This window comes from Caenorhabditis remanei, chromosome IV (assembly GCF_010183535.1).
Source record: "Caenorhabditis remanei strain PX506 chromosome IV, whole genome shotgun sequence".
Classification (NCBI taxonomy): domain Eukaryota; kingdom Metazoa; phylum Nematoda; class Chromadorea; order Rhabditida; family Rhabditidae; genus Caenorhabditis; species Caenorhabditis remanei.
This window is the reverse complement of record NC_071331.1, coordinates 1,422,355-1,431,616: the sequence shown is the minus strand read 5'-3', so window position 1 is coordinate 1,431,616 and position 9,262 is coordinate 1,422,355.

The window sequence follows — 9,262 nt, the reverse complement described above, 5'->3', positions numbered from 1 at the left end:
CAGAAGGTCCAATTGGATGCTACACAGTCTTGGACAACAATGGAAAGGAGAAAACGTTTGTCGAAGTTCACGCAAAATCAATCGTATCAACCTGTAATGAAAAGACCCACCACTTCACACGCCAGTTCAAGATCAATCACTACTACAGTCATCGATGTGCTGGAAAAGGAAGTTGTACTGGAAACACTTGTGAGACTCTTTCATCGAATGATGGAGTACCAGAATTTCCACCAATTGCAATGGATGGTCCTGGACATTCTCGATGTTACACTTCTTGTGGATGTATCACTTGTGGAGGATGCATTTCATGTTCATCATCATGCCTTTTCTCAAGAATCAGTGCAGAACCTACATCATACTCCATATATGAGATCACCCAGTGCCCGACATGGACTACAACCTTGGAACTCGAGATCAAGATGAATGGCACATCGACAATCTACACAATTCCACATGGAACACCAGTAGATCTACCACAGAACATGTCGATAACAGTCACAGGATTCTCCACTCCACCATCACCAATACATGGAGCCACATTCATCAAAAGAAAAACATCCGATGTTTTCTCAGCTGTTGGCTACACTCTCTCTTCTCCTCCAGAGGCGGGAAGGCCCAGAAAGGGTTCTGTAGGGGAACTCCAATGCCCAACAGAAAATGATGCTATTGACTTCAATTGTATATTTACTGAAGATATCTGCACCTGTACTCCACTGGGAACATCGATCCGATGTGAATGTCAAATTCTCGACATGGAAACGATCATCAACAGGAATCCCATCAATTCAACTCATGGATCAGAAGGAATGATTCAGTTGCGATATATCAACCAGAAGATTCAATCACGGACGTTTTCATCTGGATTACTATCAGTACAACTGACTCTCCGCAACTACTCCATCCACCGAATTGTCAAAGAAGACCGATGCACAGTCAATCAAGTTTCTATCAATGGATGCTATTCTTGTCCACAAGGAGGACAACTTCTGATCAACTGCAAATCATCATACTTCAAGAACATTGTTGCTACAATCGAATGTCCCACAATTTTTGCATACGTCAATTGTTCCAGTGCTGGACAACAAAATGAAATTCCTCTGTTCGCCAATCAACCAAGGATCACTGAGAATTGTACGGTGAGATGTGGGACCGAGACTCTACATTTCACTGTCAATGGATCACTCAAATCATTGTCCACATTCACCGTTCAACAACAACACTTCATCAACTTCCAAGAAGTAATCTCGTTGGATACTATCTTTGACGACATCAAATCAGCTTTATCAACCATATGGGATACGATTAAGGACAGCTTTTCATGGATATTTCAATCGCTTCGAATGTGGATAATCATTGTCTGCCTCATCATAGTCTTCTGGCACTTTCGTTGTTCTCGGGAGTGTCGACGACGACGTCGATATAGAAGAAAGATATATACAATGACACATCATTTAGCTTAGTCATGTTTATATTCTTTTATATATGTTTATATTAAAATGATATTTATGTTTTTAATGGAATAGTATAAAAAGGACGCTTAGCTTATCTTATATATTCAGTTTTTTCTATTCTTGCTCTTATTTTATTCGTGCTCAATAAACTATCCTTCTACTGAGTATTCTACAATTTTGTGCTTCCCAAATTGTTTAATTGACAGGAATTATCACTCATCAATTTTCTTGTAATGTTTTAGTCAAATTTTGCAAAACACACTGAAGATACCGCGGCTTTGACGTTGGACCCATTTGTGTAACCTACATCTAACATGGATACTACTCTTGGCAGATATGTGATACACAAAAAAACATAAATTCACATTTTCAATGGTTGAATTTTGAAGATTCATTCAAAAAACGTCTCAATAACACATGTGACAGGTTTACTGTATTTGAAGAAGCTAGTTGAAAAAGAAGATATCCGACTTCTCAGCTATACTGCTTCAAAAACAAATGAAAAACAGAAGTCATTAAAATTAGTGTTAATGAATTTCCAATCGTTGTTGTCATAAAATTCGACATTTGATGCAAATTTTAGTCGTATAATAGTTTTGAAATTTTAAGGTAAATTTTTGAAAATCAGGCAGCTCCGGGCAGGCTCAGTGTTTTTGTTATAAATTGAAATGAATGTTCAGTAAGTGTGCGCAAACATGTTCAAAGAGGTGTCTAACGAAATACAATTGACAAAGCTGATTGTGATGAAAGTTTGTAATGATACTGAAACGGCAAGCATATCCATACAAGTAGTAGAGAAATTTCAAGACAGAGTCTAGTTTTTCAAAAATTGCTGCTTCAAATCTTTCTTATTACTGACTTGTACCATAGTTTTCTCAATGCATTGATTGTTATGTTCCCCAAAAAATTTAACTGACAAGAATTACTACTCATAATTTTATTTAATCAGTTAAAATCAGTTTTGAGGTTACAATAAATTTGCAAAAGGCAAGGAAGTTAGCACGAGTTCGACATATGGCGAGCCTGCTTACAGCGGCGGGGGTCTACCTCACGGTAGGTCCGCTAGCTGCGACGAGAGATTTTGATAGGTCTCTCGCTTGTCTTTTTTATCAGACGGTGGGTTTGTGCAGAGGGTCGAGCTAAGGGAACATCTTCACCCGAGTTGATCCCACCGGCATCACTATTTGGTTAGGTATAGCTGCTCGCAGTGGACTCAGGATCCGACTTAACCTTCGCCCTCCCGAAAATTTAACACCACAGGATTTCTCCAACTTTGTCATAGCCGTCGGGTGTTGGCACACCACTGACTATGACGGAGTTCCCCGCCAGGAGCCTCACGGCCTACAACCTTACCTTCGGGTTTGACCCCTCCAGCACCGGTCGGCATTCAACCTGCCACTCGTGTGTTCTTCCGGCCAGAGCTCTCTTTCAGATCGAGAGACAGAGACCTTCCAAACACTATGCCAGATCAGATCGTGGCAGGCTGAGCATCTGATATTACCGGCTATCAGGAAGCCTTAAAAAGATTGGCGATACAAAGGTCCCCACTTTGTTGTAGCCCTTTTATGGAGAAAAAGCAGGAATGTTTATATCCTCTTTTTTCCAGGCATACAAACTTGGGGTTTTGATCCACCTAACGACTTTTCTTCCCAAAGGAGTTAACCTTTAGTTAATGAAGAAAATCCGGGGTTTAACATACCTCTGGGAGCAATACTGTCTCAAGGACCAAAAACTTCCCAGAGGGTAAGAAGAACACGACGTAAAAAGCAATCTGTTCCTCAAACTTGTGTAATTAAACCCTTGAACCCGGTGAATTTGCTAGGCCTACATCTAACATCTAATCTAAATTACAGTTTTCAGCGAGTCCCTTTACAAAATTCACCCAACAAAAAATTTCCCACAAGCAACTGTGGCCGGTTTTCTGTATTTCAACAAGTTACTTTTTGAAAATAACTAGATTCTCAAGAAAACTGCTTCAAGAAAATAAAAAAGGTAGAAGTTATTAACATAAAGTTAATGAATTCATTCTATCCGCGGCAAATAACATTAAGCAAGTATCTGAATTGCTAATATGCGGGAGGAATCTATTGAAAATGCATAGATAGTGCAATAGGAATACGTAATGCATCCTGGAGCTTCATTAGATATACTTGGAACTTATTATAATGAATAGGAATAGTAAGAAGGTGGGTATCTTATTTGGAGGATCAGAATCATTCCTATAAACGACTTCGCAATTGTTACAATTGTGGAAACAAGGGGAAAATGGAGTTCAAGAAACAGTGAGAAAAACAATCTTAGTTGAGAAGGAAGATTACTAATTGTCCATACTAATTGTTTCTTGAGTTTATTACTTAAGAAAATTGATTTATGTATAAACACGTGAAAAATATACCAACATTTCAAAACAGTAAAAGTTAGTTTAATAATGACAGCTATCATCAAAACACACTCTCCATAAAAGTATCCAAAGCATAAAGCAATCTGTTCCAATGCTATTCCTTTGATGCAACAGATGGTCGGAAGTGTCCAAAGGGAGGGGGAGGGGTGTCGTTCCATTTGAATTGCCATAACTCTCTCCCCTTTCTATGAATAGAGATTAGATCTCAATTGGCGGATGTATCAATTCAGAGCTTGCGGGAAAAAGAAGGGCAATGGGTGATTATGCGGGAAAATATATAAAAAGAGAAGTGAGTGTTGTAAAAAAAAGCAACTTAGGATAATATTCACTGATTTAGTCAATAAGAATAGGGGTTCTGGAGATAATTGATAGACAGTGGTTTCTGTATCAATCAGAAAGAGATATCACTCAAATGGAACGGAAAAATAATTAAAATACTGTTTTTCAAGATTTTACTGTTCCAGATTTTCATTAGAAGTTGGTTGCATTTACAATGTCTGATCCTTGATTGCGTTTTTTTTGGATGCTCCCCAAACTATTTTCTGAAACTGCAAGTTTAACTCTGTATACACCCAGTAACACAGGTTGTTCGCGAGTAGACGCGTTACGGATGCGAATCTTATGCGGAGTCTTTACGGATCCGTAACGACGCTTCTCGCGATAGGTCGTTCGCGCACGACTCGTATTTCTCATTCGCACACGGTCCGTTTATGGATGTCCAACTTTGGTATCGACTGTGTGCGCACTGCTCGGATACTAGATCGCGTGAGGATGGTTTACGACGTCCTGCTCAGGGACTCTGATTGCTTTCGCAAACGGATCATATATGGATGATTGGACTAACTTTTTCTCTCGCGGCCAGCTCAATTTTTATTTTTATTTCGAATATTTTTTTCCTATTTTTTTCTCAAATATCTTCGATTTATTTACTTTTTCATGGTTTTCCAGGCTGATAAAATTATTGGAGACCAATTCGAACAAAATGGACAACAATTTTGTTGAGGTTTGTCTATCGGCGACCTATAAACACAGTATAGGACTTCTATTTTTCAGAGTCATGTCGGATATTCAAATCAAGAAATAAGGAGCCGAAAGTTTAATATTTTTCGATGAATTATGCAGAAACAATCTACTTTCAAGCAGTTTTTCGGTGAGTGAGCGATTCATTTCCAGATAAAAATGAGAAAAATGAATTTTCAGAGCATCAAGTGCCGAACATGCGGAAAAGGATTGAGGCGGCTCCATTAGGACTTTGGTTTCAAAAATCGACAGAATTATGGATATTGGCACAAAACCGATACAAATCGACGAAAAATGAGGAATATTTTTAAAAATGTTATATTCGTTTTTTGTTGATTTTTTCTATCTTTCTTGAATTTTTAATTGTTTTAATGTTTTTTTCTGAAATAAATGAGTCATTATATTGTTTTTTTGCTTTAAAAATAGATAAAAATTGGAAGGGGAGGGCAAGGAGAGCAACCAGAAATGAACGGATCGCGTACGGACCATATACGGACGTTCGCAAACAGGTCGGTTATGGATCCATAACGAGTCTTTTTTTCGGTACCGATATGGACCGTGCGCGATCGTCCGAAGCATCCGTAACGGATCGTTTGCGAACGACCTGTGTAAGCTAGCTTGTTAGTGATAGAAATTTCGATTTATATAGCTCGATTTAAAAACTGCTTCAAAAATATGGGAAACATGATTGTAGGTTTTATTAAATGATTCTGTCTTTTTCAGTTACGCAGCAAATTGGAACTAAAGAGTCAAGCAAACAAGTTTTCAAGGTTAGATGTTTTTTGAACGTTATCAACTAAATAATAATTTCATGAGAACAAGAGAAAAGCAAATCAACCTTGTGAAACAGTAATAGTTAGTTTCAAAATATCCAAAACAGGAATCAATCTGTTCCAATGCTCTTCCCTTGATGCAACAGATGGTCGGAAGTGACCAAAGGATGGGGGAGGGGTGTCTTCCATTTGAATTGTCATAACTCCCTCCCATTTATATGAATAGAGATTAGATCTCAATTGGCGGATGTATCAATTCAGAGCATGCGGGGAAAAGAGGGAAATGGGAGGGAATGTGGTAAAATGTGGTCTTTTTATGAAGAGGGTATGAATTAAGGTAACGTTTATTGATTTAGACATTGCAAATTACCATATTAGAGATGTTGAGTGGGCTGTGTCTTACTGGTTTTTGTGTTATTTAAATAAACAATACCCGTCAATTGAAACAGAAAAAAACATATCATATCAAAACAATATTTGAGATCCCCTTTCATTGAATTTTAGATCATCAGTTGCTTGGAATTGCATTGAAAATAAATTTATCAGGAGGAAGTATTATACTAAAAAAGAGAAATGCGAATTATTTTCAACTGATGAGTTTTTTTTCCGGTTTCACCGAGTTCTTTTAATTTATCGGTTTAAAAAATATATTAATTGTAAGTTCGTATGAAATATATCATTACAGTGATTCCGTTAAAATTTCAATTTTGAAACTCCACTCGAAATCTTTTTTACAATTGGAACTTCAATTCTGTGTGATAATTTTGTGTTCTTTCTAACATCGCTTATCTTACAAACATGCCGCATACACTTTATTTTGGGACGAATTTATATTTCTTCTGAGAGGCGATCAGTCTCCGACCGCTACCTTCATCGCCCTCTCAACAAATTTCAAGTGGAGTCACAGAAAAAGCTAGTACTCCGAGAAAACTGTTTTAAAAATACCGTAAAAACTGTATTAAAGCGACATGTCGCTCTATTTTTCGAACAGGTTTTCGTTGTCGTTATATTAGAGGCTGCCGTTCTACTGGAGGCTGTCGCTCTATTTTTTGAACGAAATTCTAAAAGTTAGTCAGGTTCGATTTATGCGAATAAAAGTGAAATCAGAAGACAAAAACGTGAAAAATTAATGAAAAACAACCAAAATACCCAAAAACAGGGTGTCGGTCTATTAGAGGCTGTCGTTCTACTAGAGGCTGTCGCTCTATTTTTCGAAACTTAATTTTGCTGTCGTTCTATTAGAGGTGTCGTTCTATTAAAGGTGTCGCTCTAATACAGTTTTTACGGTAAATGAAAATGTTTTCAAGTTTCGAGTTCGATATTGCGAACGGCTGATAATCAAACTGGGCGTTAAAGCAAATGAAGTAGGATTTTTAAAAAAATCTACGATTTTAACATAATAAGACGAAGAGAAAAACATATGAAAATTAAAAAACAGTGAAAGTGAATTTGAAAGAGGCCAATAGAGAACGCTTTATGAAAACAAGAGAAAAGCAAATGAGCATTGTGAAACAGTAAGAGTTAATTTCAAAGTATCGAAAGTGTGAAACAATTTGATATTTTATTTAACTATTTAAATATACAGTAAAAGTCACTGGAGGTCAGGTAATGTCCCTCACGAGACGAAACCTGAGAAAAAGAAACCGGGTAAAGAAGGAGAATTATGAAATAGGAGTTGAGCAAGGTGGAAGGAGAATAAAAGAAAAATTATCAAAATAGTGCAATGTTATTCACAAGAAGGGACTTGAATACTGAAGGGCAAAGGAAATGAGGGACATATAAAGTTATGGCATTCCATATAGGTATAATAATTGAGAAGAAATTAGTACAATTAGGATTTACACAGATGAGACACATTGGGCGACGAGAGGAGGAGCGTAACCTGACATGGGTTTCAAGATTAGGAAAATATGAGGCGCCGATTATAAGATTATATAAGAGAAGTAATTGCGCTTTGAGCCTACGGTGGCGCATAGAAAGAAGGTCAAGTTGGGAGAGGCGTTCATAGTAGGATCGATAAGGTGTGTTACAGCGTTGAAGAATTTTCCGCGAAAAGAATCTAAGAGGAGTTTCGAGCTTATGCGCTAGTTTCGAAGATGGGGGAGGAGAATACACAACAGAGCAGTATTCAACTAGAGGGAGAACGTAAGTTTTAAACAGGAAGATATAAAATTGGGGAGAGTTGGATTTGAACGATTTCAGTATTTCAGTAGACCACTAGAGAACGCTTTATGAAAACAAGAGAAAAGCAAATCAGCATTGTGAAACAGTAAGAGTTAATTTTAAAGTATCGAAAGTGTGAAACAATCTGTTCCAATGTTCTTCCCCAGATGCAACAGCTGGTCGGAAATGCTTCAAAGAACTCTTTACTCATTTTCATGAATAGAGATTAGATCTCAACGAGCGGGTGTATCAATTTAAGAAATGCGGAAAAATAAAGAAGGTGAGGGGAAAACTATGCGATAAAATGGGCCACCTCGAAAAAAGTTGACTTATCAAGATCACCGCTGCAAATCTAGTGATATTTGTTTACAATATTTTCAAATTAATTTCTCAATAGATGGATTGGATTTACGAGAAGTGTAATCTGAAGGAGAACCTTCTAACCTATACACTGGAACGATGTGATGACCTGAAGCTACCTCAGATGTTCTAGAAACTAATTATTAACTATTAGATTTATAAAAATAACAAAATATTTCAGTTGGAGAATGTAATTAATTGTTGGATCTGGAAAAGAATACCGTCAATTGAATATGTGTGAAGCGCTAACTGTTGTGATCATCACGAAACAGATAACATTTCAGGTATTTGAAATTTTCAAACTAGAATATTCCTCCTTTTTCAATGTTTTATTCAGATTTTTTCTATAGAATAGAAGAGTCAAACACTGCCACTTACAATTCATATTTTCTTTTTACAAGCGGTTAGAACAGTAACAAAGCTAAACTTATGTAAAAGCTATCTCTGAAAACATTTACCAATGCTAAAATAAATGAAAACGAAGTTACAAAAACAGTTTCGATCAAGAATAACATCAATATTTTTCACATAAGAAACAGTAAGAACAAAATAAACAACAAGCAACACACCGAAAATCATTCTTGAAAATCTTCTGCTTTTTTTGGACAATTGGAAAAATAGTTTTTTTATTTTTAAACTATTTTTGAAATAGTTCTGAAACCGAAAATCTTTTTCGGAATTGCCTGGAATCATTATATGAGAATGATATCTGGACCTTCATCACATTCCACAAGGAAAATAACGTTCTGTTGAACTCATAAAATTGGCAGACATTTACTCTCTCTACCGCAACGACTGAAAATTGTGTGTGCTCGGCTTGGTTTAAAAGAAATCAAGTTGTTATTGAAACAATTATGGTTTTCTAAAGCGGGAAATGTCAAATATCACAATTTTCTTCTAGTTGCATAACTTTTCACAAGAATCTAACTAGGTATCTGTTTGAAATTGTTTAGTAAACAGTTTCTACAATAGACTAGCTCTTCACTGAAGTTTTCTACCAAAACCTGATTTACCATTTCGCAATGTTGTTACATATGTGTTCCATTTGACTAGTATGTTTCGTTGCAAAGTATTTTCGAAAGACGTTTTCAGAA